Genomic DNA, 22,035 nt, shown 5'->3' on the forward strand with positions numbered 1-22,035 from the left:
TAAAACAAAGTGTTAAATGCAATACTTTGTGTAGGGTCAGAGTTTGGGCAGAGTGTCTGAAGGTGGAAAACAACATAAAATATGTTAGGGAGTCTGTCTTCTAAAGCCAAGCCCTAGATCATCCTTAGTGTGTTAATCATGCCATGGATATAAAACAGGTGGAGATTCAAGAGAAATATTTAGGGAGTTTTTCGAATGCTCTGATATTTCTCTCCTCCTTTATCAATAATAGGAATCAAAACATTCCAAGAGAACCCTGACAAATCAGCTCCTTGGAATTTAGGGAACCTAGTGCTATCACCTAAAATTGCTTGAATATCTATTTTTTTTTTTTTAATTTTTTATTGGATTATAGGTTTTGGGGTACATGAGCAGAGCATGCAAGACAGTTGCGTAGGTACACACATGGCAGTGTGCTTTGCTTTTCTTCTCCCCTTCACCCACATTTGGCATTTCTCCCCAGGCTATCCCTCCCCACCTCCCCCTCCCACTGGCCCTCCCCTTTTCCCCCCAATAGACCCCAGTGTTTAGTACTCCCCTTTCTGTGTCCATGTGTTCTCATTTTTCATCACCCACCTATGAGTGAGAATATGCGGTGTTTCATTTTCTGTTCTTGGGTCAGTTTGCTGAGGATGATGTTTTCCAGATTCATCCATGTCCCTACAAACGACACGAACTCATCATTTCTGATTGCTGCATAATATTCCATGGTGTATATGTGCCACATTTTTCCAATCCAGTCTATTATCGATGGGCATTTGGGTTGATTCCAGGTCTTTGCTATTATAAACAGTGCTGCAATGAACATTCGTGTACATGTGTCCTTATAGTAGAACGATTTATAGTCTTTTGGATATATACCCAGTAATGGGATTGCTGGGTCAAATGGAATCTTCAAGGAGAACTACAAACCACTGCTCAACGAAATCAGAGAGGACACAAACAGATGGAGAAACATTCCATGTTCATGGTTAGGAAGAATTAATATCGTGAAAATGGCTATACTGCCCAAAGTAATTTACAGAATCAACGCTATCCCCATCAAGCTACCATTGACTTTCTTCACAGAACTGGAAAAAGCTTGAATATCTAAAAACAAGAGATTGATGGTCAATATTGAGTGTCAACTTGATTGGGTTGAAGGATGCAAAGTATTGTACCTGCATGTGTCTGTGAGGGTGTTACCAAAGGAGATTAACATTTGAATCAGTGGGCTGGGAAAGGCAGACTCACCTTCAATCTGGGTGGGCACAATCTAATCAGCTGCCAGGGCAGCCAGGATAAAAGCTGGCAGAAGAACATGGAAAGACTAGACCAGCTCAGCCTCCCAGCCTTCCTCCCATGCCGGATGCTTCCAGCCCTCAAACATTGAACTCTAGGTTCTTCAGCTTTGGGATTCAGACTGGCTTCCTTGCTCTTCGCCTTGTAGATGGCCTATTGTGGGACCTCACCTTGTGATCATCAATACTCCTTAATATATCCCCTTTATATATCCATCTATTCTATTAGTTTTGTCCCTCTAGAGAATTCTAATACAGAGATTGCAACTAGAGCTGTCATTGTTGGCAAGTATGGCGAAGAGAGGTATGTGCATTACAAGTGAACTGCATATCTCTGTGTACGAAGAGGGGTGTGTGTGTGGGGTATGTGTGTGTATTCAGAGGAAAATACAAAAGAGATCTTTGTGGAAGTGAATTGCTGAATTTTCTTAAAATGAACCTTTTTCAAAACAATTTCCTGGAGAGGCAAAAGAACCTCAATGTATGTGTGTACTTACTTTAAATGACAAGTTTAGTGGCTCTTTGCTTTCTTGCCTCATTTGTCTTTAATGTGACATAATATTATAATAGGTCACTCGTGCACTCATGGTGGGTTTCATGCTATAGGAAGACCACTGGCTGATGATAGAGTCAAAATCAGGTGCCTGAGGAGGCAGAATCTATGATGAGTTAAGCCCTTGGAGATTCCTAAACTCTAAGTAGAATTTTAGGAAAAAAATCCATTTAAGCAACTCAAGGATTAAAAAAAGTACTGACAGTATTGGTTTCACATTTAAAGGATACCAATATAAGATTTCAACATCATGGCCAGGTAAAACCACGTTTTTTTCCTCTAGTTACCTATACCAACATGGAAGGTGTCAGATATACTTGTGAAAAAGATGGGCAATAAGAAATGAAGCACAGAAAAGACATGATTACTCTCCACAATATTTCAGCCTTCCAAACCTGGACCAGGCTAACCCATAAAGGGGAGAGGGAAACTCTAAATTTTAAATTATGTGAGATTAGATTCAACACTTTATTATCTAAGAGTCACTGAAAAGGCTTTTGGATCTGCCCATGTTTTTATTTAAACATAAAGAAGAGTGAGTTTGTAGAGTGAGTTTAATGGTGAGAAAGAAGGAAAAACATGAACATTAACACAAAGTTATCTTGTCAAGTGCATTTTCAATAAACCTGTTACATATAGAACAGCACTTGATCAATGAAGGAATGAATGAACTAATTCTTTAAAATATACATTATTTTTTTGAAAACCAGATGTGGTTTAGTATATCATAGGAAGAATGCAGCTTTAGAGACTATTGTAATTAAAACTGGATCCAGCATGCCTGTATTTCAATCCTCTTGGTTTCTCCCTAGATAGTGGTTTTATTTACTTAGAGGCCATATCTTTACAATTTTATTTCCAATGAAGAAAAATAACTCAGAAAGAAATTCCAAGGGAGGATTCTATTAACTTGGCTTTGGCCATATGCCTGTAGTAAGCAAATCACAATGGCAAAAAGCATGATACATGTGGTGATAGGCAAAGTACCAGGAAATTTTTGGATGCAATAGGGAAAGAGTATTGTTACTGCAAAAAGAGGCAAAAGATCATGATTCTGGAATTCCAAAGCACTAAAGCTCTGTTTCCTATGTCCTCCAAATTTATCATTTAAAAAATGAATTGCTGAAATGCTCCATTCCTTGGTGAAAGTGCTGACAAATAGGTTTATCAGTCTTGAGAGCTGACCATTTTTTGTCAGTGATTGTGATGACTGACAGCCACAGTTAACAAAGATCTTAGAGAAAACCAGACTAATAAATGTTATGAAACAGGCAGGCAAGTAACACTTTATAACAATAATTTAGGCAAGGAAATGCAGTTCATTTCTTAGGAACTCTAATTAGTGATATGAGTGGCGTTCTTTTTTTTTTTTTTTTTTTTGAGATGGAGTTTTGCTCTTGTTACCCAGGCTGGAGTGCAATGGCGGCAATATTGGCTGACAGCAACCTCCACCTCCTAGGTTCAGGCAATTCTCCTGCCTCAGCCTCCTGAGTAGCTGGGATTACAGACACACGCCACCATGCCCAGCTAATTTTTTGTATTTTTAGTAGAGATGGGGTTTCACCATGTTGGCCAGGATGGTTTCCATCTCTTGACCTCGTGATCCACCTGCCTCGGCCTCCCAAAGTGCTGGGATTACAGGCTTGAGCCACCATGCCCAGCCCTAGAGTGGCGAGTTCTTCAAGCAATACTCAAGAGTGGTTTGCTTATAAGATTACTTTATATATTTAAGTCTGAATAGTTTTGGGTTTTTCTTAAGAACACCATAAAAATTTAAAATATTCAACATTAACATGGATGGCTATAGAGACAGAGAATTGTGCAAAGAAATCAAAATGAATTAGAAAATATTTGTGAATTAAAAATCACCATATAAATACTGATACTGTATTTTAAATGAAGATGCTGTTTTGAGGAAGGAAGCCATGGGCCTCAAGCCAAGCCATGCCTTGGTGCGACATTTAACAATGTGACTTTGGGCGGGTTACTGAGACTGAGTTCTATCACTGAGACTCATTTTAGTCACCTCTCAAATGGGAAAACTGGATTTTGTCTCCTTGGGTCTCTTGAATCAAGGCACATAGCTCAGTATCTCCGTTGAGACTCCCCTCCCCAAGGAATGCCTGCTGAGTACAGACTATAGATTTGCAGCAAGTGTTGATCAATTCTTGAAAATGTTTTTACTATAGTTTAAAAAATGGCAGTGACCCCCTCACCCCCCAGAGAGAATGCTTTTGATTAGCATAAATTATCTCTTTTGTCTATGGTAAAATTAGGAGAAAAAAGGAAGCTGCCATGCAGTTCTTGCAGAAGACATAAAAAACATGCTAAAACAGTTGAATGAAAAGTGTTCAGTTCTCTCAGTCATGCAACTGTTTGTCATAGAACAGAGCCAGGTTCCAGATATTCAGAGTTAAAACTTTGCATTCATATATTTCAGTACTGTATAGAATTGGTGTTAACACATTTCTGTTCTCTCTTGGAGATAACTTTAGTTTTTCTTTGTCTTTTATTATTTTGCGGACTGACTGTTTTAATTTCAATCTGCAATGAATCATTGGCGAGCTCATGTTTTCTGTCCAACCATATGAATATTACAATGTAGTTTTGTAATCATACATTTGTTTCAAAAATTATGGTTTAATTAACAAAGTTTGAATTTGGGGGCTTTGAAAAATTAATTTCAATGATAAAAATTTTATTCTAACACTTTGGAGAAAATAAAATTGAGGCAGCTAGCATTTACATTTTTGGAACAGAGGTTATCCATGAAAGCTCAGTTCTGATGTCTCTGACTTGATAAGTTAGTTTAACCTGGTTCTGTGGCTTACCCCAGAATCTGCTGCACACTATACTAAGAGTTTTCTTAAACTAATAGCCACTAGGTAACAAACTACCAAATCTCCCCCTAGTGAGTAGGTTCTCTAAGAATGCTCCTTTGTTGCCATTTCATTATTCATACTGGTGATTTTCATCTGTACTGAGAACACTGCAATTTTTTGATTATCACATACTTAGCTACTAAGGTATCTCAGGAAAGATGCATAGCCTATGTACAGATAACTGCTTATTCACCAATATACTAAATCACTGTAACATGTTTCCTTCTCCCTCTTTCTTCTATCTTTTTGCTAGAATTTCAAATCACTCAGACAATAATTCAGGGTTAAATTGATGAGTACAATGGGTTTGACAGCCCAAATTTTCCAGTGGTGCAAATAGAACACAGATCTGTGAAAATATAATTAGAGTTGCCACTGTAGTATTGGAATTGTTAATCTATCAGAAATTAGAAAACTAGGATTGTCCTCTGTTTTATTCTTAACAATATATGTAATAAGAGAGGTGTAGTTTATTCTGTTGAGTTTTAATTTTCTTATCTATCAAGTAAGGAGTTGAGAGAGGTGGTCTACAATGTGCCCTCTGTCCTACTGAATGTTATATGTCTGACCCAGCATATAGAGGAATAGCCTATACTTGCTTTTCTTTAGATTTTGAATACATATTTTTCTTCCTCACACTCACCATTTATATATATTTTTCTGCATAAATAATTCAAAATGTCTGTAGAGTCTCATGACAAACATCTTAAGGATAAGGATTCTGAGGAGTGAGAGTATAGTGAGGGCACAGAGGTAAACATATTCAAGCTATCCAAATGTGGAAAACCTAAATTAGTTGAATACTGATTGTGAATTTAACATCTTGGCTATGCATTGAACATGAGTGAGAAATATTCTTCTATCTAGGGCTATTTATACACAAACAAATTTTTAAAAATATATAATTTAAATTAAGTTTTTATAAATTATAGAACACTTTAATTACAAAGTACCCACTTGTTTTATTTATATTGAGTCAATTAAAAATTTAATAAAGCACCAGTTTTTAAATGTCTTTCATTTCTCATTTTAAAAAGTTAAAGAAAAAAATACATTCAAGCAAAAAGTCTAAAATGAGAGAAAAAAAGATCCAGAAAGAGGCAAATGAGAAAAATTCATAATGTCTGATGTGGCTGATCAGAAGAGAAAATGATTTTTCACACAGATTCACTGAGATAGTGCATTTTAAAGGATAGCTGAATGTCATTGCCCTTTGAAATGTCAATTTACCAATATCCACACTTCATCAACTGTATTAATCCTTAACCTTTGGAGGCCTTTAAAAAGCACAACTCAATAAAGAAAAAAAAATATCTTCTAGTGACATAGCAGCCATGAAACTTCAACTATTATGGACCTAATTATGTATAAAAATATGAAATCAATCACATGTGTGTGTGTGTGTTTATGTGTGTGAGATGTGTGTGTACATACATAATAGAATATCAAGGGACATAAATGAAAACATTTACAGAAGTTACCCTTGGATAGAGAATTAGGGGTAACTTTCATAAGATGCTTATCCTTGTTTTTTTTAACTTTCTAAAAGGAGTATGAATCATATTTTTAAAATGATAATCAATTAACTGATATATAAGTAGGAGTTATTTGAATATTTCCTGTGTTTCTTCAGCAAGTGGACTCCAACCATCTGAAATAGTAAATATAAAATTTTAATGCACATCAGAATTATCTCTAGAGCTTAAAAAAATTTCTATTGCCTAGGCTGCACTGCATACCAATTAAATTAGCAGCTCTGCAAATGAGACCTAGACATTGGTATATTTTAACACAAACCCCTAACCAGGTGATTCCAATATTCAGCCAAATTTGAGACCCAGTGATATAGAACACAGAGAGAAGACCTGGCTGCTTAGTCCTTTCTCTCAAGGACTCTGAATTACAGAAAGATACTAAATGATTTCTGGATTACAGAAAGATATTAAAATGGAATTTCATAGTCATATTTGTCTGGCGATGACATCCTTAATTAAACTTTCTATGACCTTCTTTTGGCTGACTTTTCAATAGCCTATTCTTTCTTGATTCATGTCTGTTTTCAAACCTAGTTTAGATATGTTTATGTCAATCTGTGAAGTACTTGATGTTCTTCTAATAAATTCCTTATTAGTGGAAGCTACTCAGTCGTTTGCAACCTGAACCAACAATTGCTATGTTTCTAATGAATTATTAAGGGAGAGAGTAACTTGAGCTGTATAAAAGAGAAAATAAGCAACTATATTGGTAAAATAAAATATTTATAAAGAAAAGAGGTAGATCAATACTGTTGAAAATAATTATATATATACTGGATATCACGTACATGACACCATGTTTTACATGTATTTTCTCCTTTATGGTCTCATAAACATTATAAGGTAATTTCTATAATTACTTCATGTTGTCAATGTAGAAACTATATTTAATGAGTCCAAAAGTGTGAAACTAAGTAGTTACTCAAAGCTTATTCTTTTAACCATAACGTTATACTGCTTATTAGTAGATATGGGTTGTAATGATGGTGGAAAAAATATTGAAGTAAGATAGAGGTTACCAGAAAGTAATTACAAAGCCAGGAGAGTCTTGAAATATATAACCTTTTATAAATGCATAGTCCTATAACATGATGTTAGCAAATTATTTACTACAATTGTGTTAATTATTAATAAAACACTCTAAGATTCATAAAGTTGAATTGCTCATTCATGACCAAAAAATTAGAAGACACATAAACCTCTCTATGCATGGTAAAAGAATACTATCTGTTTCTGTTTAATTAATAAATTAATCATCTCATCATGTAACCATGAAATGGTATTCCACCCCTGATAAATAGTGGAATGATGTAAACATCTTAAAATCAGGATCTGCTTTTGATTCATCTTTGCACCCCTCATGACATCTGAATATTAACGGGCTTATTCAGCTTTGATCCCTGGCTTTATAGATGCAAAATTCTTCTATGCATTTATAATTTCTACATAGAGTTAATAGAAATTGCAATATTTAGAATGTGGAAAAACAAAGCCAAATGGAACAATTCATTCCCTGAAAGAGTAGTCTCCAAAAGGAATTCGGGGTTCACATATTTAAAAAGTAGATGTAATGTTACTCTATTTAGGATAATTTTTAAGTCAGTCATTTTGCCTCCAGTATCTGGCCAGGAAAACTACCATTTTTTTCTCTCTGCTCTTGATCTTTCCTCTGAACCTAATAATTCAACTTCCTGACTAACATCTCCGTGTGAAATAAAACCAAACTAATAGTTTCCACACTTAAACCTGCTCTGCTCGACTTTGTCATCACTTCCTCTGCTACTTACATAGTCAGTTTTGCCATCATCAGATTAGAACTACTGAAATGTCGATTCCAACTGATATTCTTAGGTCCACTCTTATCCTACTAAATGCATTCTTCAAAAATAATCCAGAGTGAATATTTTAAAATTTAATTTTGATCATATTACCCTTTTCTCTGAACACTCCTCTGAGTTCAGAATACATTTTTAAAAAAATCTTCATTAAGGCCTTAAATGGTCTTGCTCTAACGTTTTGGTCTCTCTGTTATAGCTACACTAGATGATTACTTTTCTCCACATATCAAGCATGATTATACTTCAGAGTTTTTGGAGTTATGTTCCTTCTATCCAAAATGTTCTCCCAGATACCAAAGGACTTATGGTTTTATTTCATTTAGTTTCTCTCTCCAGTAGACACCTTAGCAAACAGATTTTTTTCTCTCCATCCAATTCAAAGTAAAATCAATACATTGCATACATGAAAATACTCTGTAGTACCATATTTAAATGCTAATTTATGCAAACCTTCTCCTCAGAACTGTACAGATAAGAAAATAAAATAAATTAGAATTTCTATTTCCCATGCAAACAGTATAAAAATAATTTAGAAAACTACAAATGTAATTTGTCTGACATAATTCATTCAGGAAAAATCCAAAACAAATGAAGAAAAGTTAAAATATTCTAGAATCTCTGGAAAGTTGCTAGATTACAGGAAAAAACAGGAGAGAGTAAAATGCTTCAGCAGGTAAAAGCTCATACGTAAAAACATACACCAGCCAACTACAGAGTAGAAGGTAATGTTACCCAACACTCTGATATATGGTAAATATAATCAAGCAATTTTAGATTTAAAAAATTCTGAAATAAGACAAAAAATTAAATCACAGATTAAAAAATTAGAAAATGGACAACTAACAGAAATCTGAAATGGGAGCTCATATTACTTAAAAATGACCTTGAAGAATATTCCAGAATCTTCTAAAAAAATGCAGATTATATTATATGACACCAAATGAAAGAAAAGCCACGACCAAGTGTACAAAGAAGGGAATATAGTTTGTGAATGGGATGATTATTATAAAACAAAAATAAAGAAGAAGGTAGAAAGTGCTAATGAAAAAGAATCACACATACAAAAGAGGCAATAAGTAACCAACATATGTATTAATTAAAACTTCTGAAGTGGAAAAACAAAACAGTAAATTGAACTGGTATTTGAAACTTTAATTTGAGAAAACATTATTGAGATAAAAGAATTTTCTTATCTATATAGTTAATAATCCAGTTATGAAGGAGAAAAAAATTTCTCAAGACATTTAACTCTATGACATATGCCAGGAAAGCTTCAACTTAATGAAAAAGATAAAGGAAAAGGAAAATGACTCTCAAGTGTTCATCTAGTAATAAAAGAACAAGACATTTAAAAAATGAGAAAACCAAGTAGAACAAACAGAAATTGAATTTGGCCTCAAAAATTATAACGTCAACACACAGAAAAAGAGAACAGCAAAGAAACACAATTAAGAACACCAAGGAAAAACACTGTAAGACAATTGCTTTCTATTCAGACAAGTAACCATAAGGTATTAAGGCTACAATCAAACAGATTTAAATATGCACAAATGCAGAAAATTTATGAAAAAGAAATTATTCCAACAAACCTTTCTTGGAACTTACTAAAAATAAGCTTCATTCAATCAAGAGTTTTTTTAAGAAAATTAACAAAATTATTTTGTTTAACAATTGACTGTTTTTATTTGTATACGAATTATTATTTATAGACTGAAATTTACAAATTCATCTAAAGAATTGAATCAATTTAGTGAGGATAAGAGGACAGTAATACATAAAACTTAATGCTCTGACAAATTAGAAATGACACCCTAAAAGTGGGTAGATATTGGAGATGAACACAGGAAAGCAGAGTGAAAGTCTGGAAGTTTTCACAGGGAAAGGTGATAGTCTAGTGATACAATTTGTAACAGACAAATCAAATAATAGAAGCTGAAGTAAGCTAAAGGAAAATTAAAAACAGTGAAAGAAAAAGGAAAGAAAGGAAAGGTAAGGAAAAAGGGGGAAGGAAGGAAGGAAGGAGGGAAGGAAGGAAAATAAAATAAGTGTGTGGGGCAAAGATCATCACTGGATTATGAAAAGATGCAAAATTATGTGGACAAAATATTTGTACACTGCCAAAATATCACCTTACAAATTACTTGACAACTGCAAAGTGTAACTTTCATTTTTATAATAGAGAAATTTGGCAGAAAACACCTTAAACAAGTGATCCAATTTACCATCATTAATTGTAAAATTATTTAACTATATGTCCTGCATGATGTAATGAAATATAAAACAAACACCTCATATAAAGTATTCCAGACCAAAGAAATAACCTGAGTATAATCAAGCTTCATATCTAACTTCCATTTTAAAAGAAAGTCAGTAATATATAAAGAGATATAATGACCCTTAAGGATACAATTAAATATCTATTGAAATAAAGAAAAATTGATCTTATTCCTTTAAAAGTCAATGCAATAAAAAAAAATGACAAACCTGGCACAGTGGCTCATGACTCTAATCCCATCACTTCAGGAAGTTGAGGTTGGAGGATCACTCAAGCCCATGAGTTTGGGCCAGCCTGGGCAACAAAGCGAAACTCTGTATCTATAAAAAGATTACAAAAAATTATCCTGTCATGGTAGCATGTGTCTATGGTCCCAGCTATATGGGAGGCTGAGGCAGGAGGATCATTTGAATCTAAGAGGTCAAGGCTGCAATGAGCCGCGTTTGTACCTCTACACTCCAGCTTAGGTGACAAAGTGAGACCCTGGAGAGAGAGAGAGAAAGAGAGAGAGAGAGAGGAGAGAGAGAGAGAGGGAATGAATTAATAAGGGAAAGAAGAAAGACAATTACAATTATCTTACATTAAAAGAGATTTCGATCAAATACAAAGTGGAAACTTGGCTGGATACTACTATACTAGCTTGAAGGACCTAATTATAAATCATTAGGAAGTCATTTTCAATTTCTCCAGGTATAATAGTTTCATTTTGGTTGTTCAGGAGTATGTCTTCATTCACGCAAAATTTGTATTAGTTAATTATCATTTCTTCAACTTTTTTGAAATGGTCATCAAGGAGTTTGAAAGGTGGAGATAGAAGACAAGCAAATGAGCAAGAGAAGGAGAAAGAGCACAAAGCATTAACAAGTGTTGAATGGGTGTATGAGTGGGTATGAATGGGTGTTGAATGGGTGTATGAATGGATTTAAGAGTGGGCATATGTTTTTCATTATCATAATCTCTTTTAGTTTGGAAATGTTAATAATTGATAGCTGAAAAATAACCTGCTATTACTTTTTTAAAAAAAAAAGTCTAAACAAATGTAATATTTTACCTAATTCCTTATGCTCCTCAGACATGGCCAAAAAATGTTCTTTATAACTTAGTAGACTTAATTTTTTTGAAAGCTGCAATATGAAATGAGTACTATTAAAAAACTTATGACTATTTTAGAAACTGCAAACTGAGTTAGTACAATTTAAAATCTTTAATAGTCTTATTTGCTAGTAATCCAGATTTTATTGAACAATCATGCACCTAATTCCACAGCAATAAAAGTTATTAAATGAACCAGTCTTCAGTCTAGATAGTAAAATATTTGGAGCCCGATACTTTATGTTGACAAAGCTGTAAGAGTGATTCATTACTAACTGAGTGAGGAAGGGGGAAAGACAGATTATTCTTGATTTCCTCCTCTCCATGACACTTGTCATCTATGATAATTGTGTGAAGTTCATAACCTATAAATTTAAATTGGTGAAGGAATTAGTTTGGTAGAATGTATATACCATGTAGTTGTTGGGAGTAGGGAATCCACTTATTCACAATTTTTCTTTTCTTAGAGGGTGGTATTTGATGATTTGCAGTGATGGTAGCCTTCGTGATGGTTTATTGTTGATTTTTGTTTGTTTGTTTTTATCCATAAAATTCAAACCTTCTTTATTTTTATTTCCTTTTGGGTTCTATGATCCAGGCTCACCAGTGCTACTTTGAATGTGGGATGACCCTAGTAATATGGTATGCCAAAGATTACTAGTTAGTGTTCACACAGACTGGACTTTCCTCTCCTCCCTAGGCACATACATAACAACATTTTCTAGTTGCTTTCCAGTTAAGGAGAATCATGTGACCAGATTTGGCCCATGGGCAGGGTGAAATGATGGAAATCATTCCCAGCCTGAAGTAATGAAAACTCACTAAGAGAAACTCCAGCACCAGGATCAATGGCTCACATCTGTAACCCCAGTGCTTTGGAAGGCCGAGGTAAGAGAATTGCTTGAGCCCAGGAATTCAAGATCAGCCTGGGCAACATAGTGAGAACCTGTCTCTACCAAAAATTTTTTAAAAAGAAAAGTTAGTTGGGCATGATGGTACATTCCCATGGTCCCAGCTACTCAGGAGGCTGAGGTGGGAGGATTGCTTGAGCCTGGGAGTTCAAGGCTGCAGTGAGCCATGATCATACCACATCACTCCAGTTTGAATGACAAAGCAAGACCCTTTCTGAAAGAAAGAAAACAAGAAGAAAGAAAAAGGAAAAGACAAGAAAAGAAAAGACAAAAGAAAAAGGAAAGAAGAAAGAAACAACTTTGGCCTCTAGTTTCAGTGTGCAAGATCTGCCGGGATCCAGTAAAAGTCAGCGTAGAACAATGGCCTCCTTCCATTATGTATTAGTACAAAATAAGCCTTTTTATGTTTGGGCACCAAAGGTTGACACAGCACAATCTAGCCCATCTTGACTAGTTCACAGAGCTTCTTCCTCCTGCTGTGAGCAAGAATTTTCACTTGGTTGCTAAAGTTCCTACTGACACTGCCATTTAATTTGGAATTGTTAGGCCTGTGAAACCAGCTCTTTGGGGAACCTCACAATCATCTTTCATTTGTTTCAGCTGGAAAATCACCCTTCACAGATTCTTGAAGCTGCAGTTGCTCCTAAAATCTGTATTTTAGGCACCTACTGAGAAATAATGCATCTAGTGGGAACCCCTAAAGACACTTCAGTTGCTTATCTCAGCTATTGTGATGTGCCCTGAGCAGCCTTTGCTTCGGCTGTACTTCTTTTGGCAACAGTAGAGTCTATTTTCCTGTTCCTTTCAGAGAAGTCTCCCTTAGGTTTTAGCAGTTTAATCTGCTTGTTCAGTTAAATCCACTCCTCCTCAAACATATCTAGAACTCACATTTCTTTGCTGGAACTCAATGCCTTTGTCTTTTTTAGTTTCCCTTGGTTTTCTGGAGCATGTATTTGTTCTTCAAATATACTCCTGTAGATTTTGAAACATGTAGTCACCCACAGAAAGACACATGAAATCAGTGAATTATGTTAAAAAATGATGTTTTTATTCATCTCCCTCATTTAGTCCCTATCCCAGGAGGTTCCTACATCAACTCTAGCACTGGCCTGACTGGCTCCTCATTGATATTTTTTATATTTGTGTTCCTTCCTTGCAGTCCTAATTCTGTAACTTTCTCTAGTATGCTCTCTGTAAGCAGAGAAAACTGTTAAATTTCCACCTATAATAACCTGCTTATTATAGTTTTCTCTTCTTTTCTTTTCTTCCTTTTCCATCTCTTCCCTTCTTTTGAACCTGAAGACAACCATATGCCTTCATGCCTGGCCTTCCTACTGGCCCTAAAACCACTCAGCTCAGAAAAGATGACTGTTAATTAGGTTGGCATAAGCAGGAGAGGGAATCCTAAAGACATTCAAGCCACCGTCTTCCCAGAATTCCCAGGTTGCATTCATTTGTACTGCCTACCCTCTGATATGTGTTTTATACATATTGTTTCAATTATTATTTACAAAAAGCAAATTAAGCAACAGTATGTTCTTACTGGATAGGTGATGAAACGAAAGCTTTAAAAGATTCAGCAATTTTCTAGAAAGCAAACTCTAAAAAAGTTCAGTTTCTTCATTCTGCTTCAATTATATACCATGAATTTAGGGTTGTGTGGTTGTACAGTTGTGTTACTATCTGGCATAGACACTGTCTTAAGCTGGAACTGAAGCCTAAGGAAGCTGTTAACTTGGCAACAGTAGCCATCCTGGTTAAACTGTCCTCTTCCTTGCAGTCAACCCCATGATGGATGAGAGCCTAGGCCCCAGTATTAACAGGAAGTAGAAAGATGCTATATCTTCCTCCTCTTACTACCTGTGAGGGTGACTTACCACAGACATTGGGCAGGTATTGCTGAGATTCTGATCCAACATCTAGAAAATCTTTTCCAAGCAACAAATAAGAAAATCTCAACTTTCAGACCTTAAAATATGTCTTTCTACATTGTAGAAAACCCACAAATGAATACTTAGAAAATAAGTGGAAAACTTTACTAGAAAGAATTCAAAAGATTCACAAAATATTTTCTCTCATGTTTTCTGCTGTGAAGCACTTGCAGCTCACCTTAATGTCAGTCTCAGAAATACCCTACAGCACGCAGTAGCCTTTGATGTTTTATTAAAGAAGCAATTGCTTTGATGATCTACTCAGGGGCCAAGGGATTGTTCCCCTGCTAGCCAACATCCCACCATTTTTTTGCCAAAACATTCTCACTAGAAGCTGAAGCTCTAGCAAAAGTTTGATCTTACCTTGGCTCTTTTTAGCAGCTCATCATAAAACCAGAATTTGAAAAATGTTCCATGAGGAAAAGTATAGGATGGTTTGTTAGATAGTAACTAAGAAAGTTTAGCTACTACCTAGGAAAATGTGCTATTGCTTTATGTCTGTTTAAAACAAAATGTTTACCTAAAATCTTTATTAATGCTTTACTCTTGGAATAATTGATGCATGCTAGCTATTTTCTCTTGGCCACTCTGGGTCAATCTCCACCATTTTTCATCCTGCTCTGTCCCCAGGATACTGACTTCTATAGATTGCATAAAAAGACTCCTTAACTCATTGGTTTCTGGTTAGTTTGTGAGAACAGAAGTCACTAGTAGACAGCAAAAGTACTAGGAGGCTGAAGGAGAGTGAGGTTGGGGTATTTATTATCTCTGTTCCCTTCTTTCTGAGCACTAGAGGCTGTTCCTTTTTCCAAAAGCTTCAGTTCCTACACAGTAGTGCTTTTCATATTACTGTTATCTGCTTTGGGGAACAGTAACTGCTTCCTTTACTTCTATCTTCCAGTTTAAGGGTTTGTAATGACTTCTTACTCTTTCCAGTATCGGGAAACTTACCGTCTTTTGCTGGTTTCCCTAATCCCTACCAAGATATCTTTCGAAATAGTTCATTTAGTGAACTCTCTTATCCAAGAATGGATATGCTATGTGCTACTGATTCATTGTGTAAAAGTATTCAATTGTGGATCATCTAATTTTAATAAGAGAAAATTAAAAAATTACAATTTAAAGTCGAAATACTTGGTCTTAATTTGAATCTAATTTCTGCCAGTTTCTAGAAGTTTTCTAAAAATTAGTAGGACTCTCTGAACCTTAGTTTTCTCAAAGGTAAAATAATTTATCAGATAATTGTTTTAATATAACAGATAAATGGAATAGAAATTGGGGCAGAGCCTGGAAAATGTGATGTTAAAAAACTATGTGGGCCTAGTGTGGTGGCTCACGCCTATAATCCTAGAACTTTGGGAGGCTGAGGCGGGTGGATCACCTGAGGTCATGAATTTGAGACCAACCTGGCCAACATGGTGAAACCCTATCTCCACCAAAAGTACAAAAAATTAGCCAGGCATGATGGCAGGTGGCAGGTGGCTGTGATTCCAGGCTGAGGCAGGAGAATTGCTTGAACCCGGGAGGCGGAGGTTGTAGTGAGCTGAGATTGTCATTGCACTTGGGCCTGGGCAACAAGAATGAAATTTGTCTCAAAATATAAATATACATATACATGTGTATTATATATAAATATTCATATATGTGTGTGTCTTGTGGTGGTTTTTGAACTATGTCAATATCAATAATCTTTTTCCCTGGATGGTTCTCTTAGGGTTGGCTCCAAAAGAAATTTGCATGAGATTTGGAAGGCAAAAGTGAAGCAGCAGCTATTGAGCTCTGAACATAGATATAGGGCCAGGGGCCATTGTAGAGCACGGATAGCTTTATTAATCTGCTGGCTCATCTTGCTGGTGTGGGGAAGCATTTGGATCCATAGCTCTTCCAGCTTCCACCAAGTCTGTCTTTCAGTTTTTTTGAGTCCTAAGCCAGGTGTAAGGGTGCCACCTTTTTGCAGATTGCTGAAGTCAGCAAGGTTGTAGGCATTCAAAGACAGATGCTGTTTACATTCGGTCCTTATGGATTACAGTTTATCCTCACTGTTTTCAACTTTGTGTCCAGGTTTTCTTCCTAACTACTGGCTCTGAAGATTTACAGCATTTCAAGCTCCTACCAGACAGAGAGGCAATTTTCATAGACATTTTCATTGGCTTCCACAATTGTGGATGGTCTAATTTCTTCTTACATCCCCTTATTCCATATCACTCATAGTAGCTCTACTTACCTAACTGAATGCTAACACATGGATTCTCTTCTCTTCTTCCCCTACTAATGATATGATCACAAATACGACTACGAACATAACGCAGAATATTAGGCTCTGTTCTTCAATATGAATGGAGAATCCAGAATAATGTAATAAGCATTTTACCTTCTGGGATACTGAAAGTAAAAAAGAAAGAAAGAAAGAAAGAAAAACAATATTAAAATTTAGATTAAAATAAAAATATAAAGAAAATAAATAAAAATAAAAAAAGTCTTTGTGGCATTGTTTTTCTTTATTCTACAGAAATGACACAGAAGCTTTGTTCAATGATAGGGAAAAGAGACAATTAATGATTATTAATTTTCACTAGGGTTATTGAGCAAAACCTATGTTTCTTCCCTGCCACCTCCCACCAAGATTTCTGTCATTTCCTAGTAAGGTTACCTTCCAAAGCTTTGCTTCCATATAAAATTTCATGCTCATTTAGCACATGATACATTTGAAGCTGACAGGAGTGATCCACCTGGAACGGCCCAGCAACAGTATGCTTAGTCCCAGAAAGCTACAGAAATAGTCTTCTTTTCTTTTTGATTCTCTATGGGTCATTTAATAGCAACAGCTCATCTTTATTCTTTTCCTTTTTGAATGGTGCTTTTGTGAGCTGGAGTCTTGATGTATCTGTCACAGACCTTCTACTTCAGAGGTTAAACTGCAAGATCTAATGAGGGGAAATTATTTTTAGCTTAGCCTCTGGCACTATAAATTCCAGAAAATTTTTGAATTAAGCTTTATGACTTTATAGGAAAAAATAGCAGGCTGCCATTTTAACTCTTTCTCTCTTTCTCTTTTTAACTAAAATATAAGCAGGTCGTTTTAAAAGAAATACAATTTTTACTTATTTTGGTAGCAACTGCATGAGAGTTTAATTCCATAAAAATTCTCAGATGCTTCTTGATTATTTTTGCGTGTTTGTTTATTTGTTTTCTAATTAGGCCTCGATCTCTGACTGCTGACATCAGACCAGCAAAGTACAGAGGCCACAATCAATGATATGTGAGTATGGATGGTGTTGTGTTCTGTTCACTGGGGAACATAGACTTTACCCCTCAGGTCTAATATTGGAACTGAAGGAAAAAAAGTACTATCACTTTATCCTTAAAAGTTGAATTATTTCTCCTGAAGTAGAAATCCATTCTAATGGAAAGTCAAGAAATAAAATAGAGGCTGAAATTTTTCTTGGAAACAAGCCCAGCTGTGAATTACCCAGGGATTTCTCCCCTGTAATATGGCTTATCCAAGCTGCAGGCCTCACATTTTTTTTTTAAATTTTTTATTGCATTTTAGGTTTTGGGGTACATGTGCAGAACATGCAAGACAGTTGCATAGGTACACACATGGCAGTGTGTTTGCTTCCTTTCTCCCCTTCACCCACATTTGGCATCTCTCCCCAGGCTATCCCTCCCCACCTCCCACTCCCACTAGGCCTCCCCTTTTCCCCCCAATAGACCCCAGTGTTTAGTACTCCCCTCCCTGTGTCCATGTGTTCTCATTTTTCATCACCCGCCTATGAGTGAGAATATGTGGTGTTTCATTTTCTGTTCTTGTGTCAGTTTGCTGAGAATGATGTTCTCCAGATTCATCCATGTCCTTACAAACGACATAAACTCATCATTTCTGATTGCTGCGTAATATTCCATGGTGTATATGTGCCACATTTTCCCAATCCAGTCTATCATCAGTGAGCATTTGGGTTGATTCCAGGTCTTTGCTATTGTAAACAGTGCTGCAATGAACATTCGTGTGCATGCGTCCTTATAGTAGAACGATTTATAGTCCTTTGGATATATACCCAGTAATGGGATTGCTGGGTCAAATGGAATTTCTATTTCTAAGGCCTTGAGGAATTGCCACACTGTCTTCCACAATGGTTGAACTAATTTACACTCCCACCAACAGTGTAAAAGTGTTCCTTTTTCTCCACATCCTCTCCAGCATCTGTTGTCTCCAGATTTTTTAATGATCGCCATTCTAACTGGCGTGAGATGGTATCTCAATGTGGTTTTGATTTACATCTCTCTGATGACCAGTGACGATGAGCATTTTTTCATACGATTGTTGGCCTCATATATTTTTGAATCTATCTTTGGTCATTTCACTGCCTGTTAACAATTTCACCCAAGAGAAAGTACTAGAAGATACAAAGTAAAACTGAAGACTTGTTAGTTAGGCCAATGGTCATGAAAGCAAAATATTTATCATACTAACCACGATGAGCAAGGCAAAGGAAGATTTGTAGGGATACCAGGTTTATTACAGAATGGCTTGAGAAAAAATAACAAGTTAAAACTATTTAATTAACACCACTTGCTAATAATGTTACAAAGTGGGTGTCTATTGTAAAAGAAATTTTAAACATCAAGTGGTGGGAAGTGGTGGTCCTCATTAGAAACTCAGGGAGGAACCACAGTTACTCTCTAATACCATGAAAGGGGGCTTTCCAGGCAGATCTTGTGTTGATATTGGAACGTCTTGATTAAAGTAGCTATGTGTCTTCTGTGAAAATGGTGTAGCTGAGGATGGATACATGCTGGGAAACAAAGACAACCTCATGCAAACAAGATGGATAGCTTGAAGTCTTCCTTTAAATATTATAAGATGTGCCCATATATGGCATTCCAGCTCAGTAAACTAGACTATTCATCATAGTGATGATAAGAATAACACTGTTATTTCACTGTCTGTGTTCTATTATTTCTATATTTATTTTCTGTGGTATAGTGCTAAATTCTTTACATAAGTCATCTCACATATCTTCAAATAAATATTACTACCACTATTTACAGAAGAGGAAATGGAAGTTCAAAAGATTTAAAAACCAGACATCACATAGTAGTGTATGGAAAATCTTAGAATCATACCTTTGACTCAAACCTTAGAGAATCTTAGACTCAAACCTTGATTCCAGAGCATGTGATTTTAATACTGAAGAGAAAGAAGATGGCTCAGACAATAGAGCCATTGTACCACTGTGAGTTTAGACAGTAACATTATCTTTTATGCAATCTGAAAAGGTAGAATTTGAACTAAGGCTTGAAGGATGAGAGACACTGGTAGGAAGACAGGATGTTCTATGAGGACTGATTGCATGAATGCAGTTACACAGGCAAATAAAGAATGAATCTGGGATCAGTGAGTTGCTAGCCTGGATTTTCTTAAAACATTTTTGGATGAATAACATTATGTTTAGATGCAGTTTATCCATGAAACCTGTAATGATAAATAAACTACATTTTCTTTGTTTTGGAAAAGGTAATTTTCTGCTAAAGAATTTAGAGGTGAAGACAGTTTCACAACATGGAAGACAAAACACAGTGTGCTAGATTGATTTTCTGATGTTTTATGTTAAAACATTTTATTTTTTTGGAAGATTGTCCAATAAATACTCATATCTGTAAAGTGGCACTAGAATAGGCACTAAGCTCCTCAATCATCTCTTTTAAAAAAAATCTTGCTCAAATTGGATTTAACTCACAAGAGAGTGCAGGTTAGTGAATCACTTAAAGTATTTAAGAAAGAAATTAAATGCTTATAATCATAGTCAGTGAGATTCTTTTAATTGTTGACTATGGTCATACACTGGAGTAATAATTAACAATTTATTTCCTTAAGAAGAAAATCCATGAAATTTTTAACATTGACAGGAAAAAGCATAGAAATTTAGAGAAAATAGTCATTTATTATTTTTGCTTTAGATTAAATGATACTGAGAAAGACAAATAATGAACTATATAGCATAGTAAGTGTAAAGTCATTTTCTGTCCAATTCTCAAAAGTCAGATTTCCATGCTAGTTAAAAGTCAGGATAGGCATGGATGGAACAGGAAGTTAGCCTCAGTGTTGCTGGGATCGGAGGTCAAGTGCAAGTCTGGCAGAAGCAATATTAGAGGAGAAGGCTCTCAACGGATCAGAAAGAACTTAAATCAGAGGGAGTTTTAGTATCAAAGCCTAGGTATGCTTTTTTTGTTTGTTTCCAAACATGTTAAACCGGTAACTGACTGATGGTTTCTTCCTGCCTGCTGCACAAACAAAGACCACAGCATTGCCATAAAGAAAGAGTTTAATTGACATGAGGCCAGCTGCACCGTGCAGGAGACAGAGTTATTAATCAAATCAATCTCTCTGAAAATTCGGAGACTGGAGTTTTTAAAGGATAATTTGGTGGGAAGTGGGCCAGGGAATGGAGCATGTAGTGTTAATTGGTTGGGTCATACATGAAATCATAGGGAGTGGAAGCTGTCTTGTGCTGAGTCAGTTTCTGAGTAGAGGTCATAATACAAGATAAGCCAATTTATTGATCTGGGTGGTACCAGCTGCTCCATCAAGCACAGGGTTTGACAAATACCTGAAGCACCAATCTTAGGTTTTACAATAGTGATATTATCCCTATGAGCATTTGGGAAAGTTTAGAATCTGGTGGCCTCTAGCTGTATGACTCCTAAACCATGATTTCTAATCTTGTGGCTAATTTGTTAGTCCTTCAAAGGCAGTCCAGTCCTCAGGCAAGAAGGGGTTTGTTTTGGGAAATGGCTGTTATCATCTTTGTTTCAAAATTAAACTATAAACTAAGTTCCTGCCAAAGTCCTACACCCAGGAATGAACAAGGATAGCTTAGAGGTTAGAAGCAGGATGGAGTGGGTAAGGTTGGAATGGTTTCCCTGTTATAATGATCTCAGTTATAATTTTTGCAAAGGCATCTTCAACCTTATCCTATTTTATTCTAGATACTCAGGTATCACCTTCATTTTACTGTATTTTCTGGCTTGACTGGACATCTCATGAGGGAATCTTACAAGAAATATTATGAGGTCTTTAAGAAAATCTACCAAACGTGAATATACATCTACACTCTCCTTGGCATTAAAAAGGCATTTTTTAGAACAATAAACCTTAACCTGTCTTTCCATCTCACCCCTCACCGTTTACACAGCTGAGAAATCACATACAAATCCATTAGTAATGGCACAGCAGAGGTGGTAGTCCTTCTTAATGGAGATCAGCTGTACTCATTTTCATGTGTGTACATGAGGATCTCAGAGAGCATGAGTAAATTGGAACAGCACTGCAGATGATTCTAATACATCTTTAAAAAATGAGAATCATTGTATCCTTCCTCAGAAGTCATGTTGAGGATCTTTTGCCTGGAAGCTCCATTTTTCCCAGGCAGGTATGTGGCTATCTTATGAATAAATAGACTAACCATAAGTTTAGGCCAATGCAAGCATAGGCAAAGTATAAAGAAAAGACATTTAATATTTGATATTTTTTAAAGCTTTGACATAATTATTAAAAATTATAACTCTAAATTCTTTACCCTTATTTTATGGTATAAATTTGTCTTCGTTTTGAAGTATACTGCATGTGGCCAGAGTGATGGGAACACCTTTATGGTTTTTATTTTTCAAGTAGTAAAGTTGTTTTGTCCTTCTTTAGGGTCAGAGACTTAGTTCAGAGCAAAGCTCTGACAGATTCTAT

General features: G+C 35.7%; 1 long non-coding RNA gene across 2 annotated transcripts in view; it reads right to left on the reverse strand.

The window, feature by feature from the left end:
• Positions 1–456: 456 nt before the first annotated feature.
• The window catches only part of LOC118145478 (uncharacterized), a 259,562-nt gene continuing 237,983 nt past the window's right edge, over positions 457–22,035 (reverse strand). The window contains exons 4-6 of one of the 2 annotated variants that reach the window (XR_004730596.3): positions 16,522–16,679; positions 10,573–10,683; positions 457–660 (exon numbers count right to left, since the gene is read on the reverse strand). This is a non-coding gene — a long non-coding RNA (uncharacterized LOC118145478). The remainder of the gene's footprint in view (positions 661–10,572; positions 10,684–16,521; positions 16,680–22,035) is intronic. The other variant, XR_004730597.3, reaches the window with a different exon arrangement.

The sequence above is a fragment of the Callithrix jacchus genome, chromosome 10 (assembly GCF_049354715.1).
Source record: "Callithrix jacchus isolate 240 chromosome 10, calJac240_pri, whole genome shotgun sequence".
Classification (NCBI taxonomy): Eukaryota; Metazoa; Chordata; class Mammalia; order Primates; family Cebidae; genus Callithrix; species Callithrix jacchus.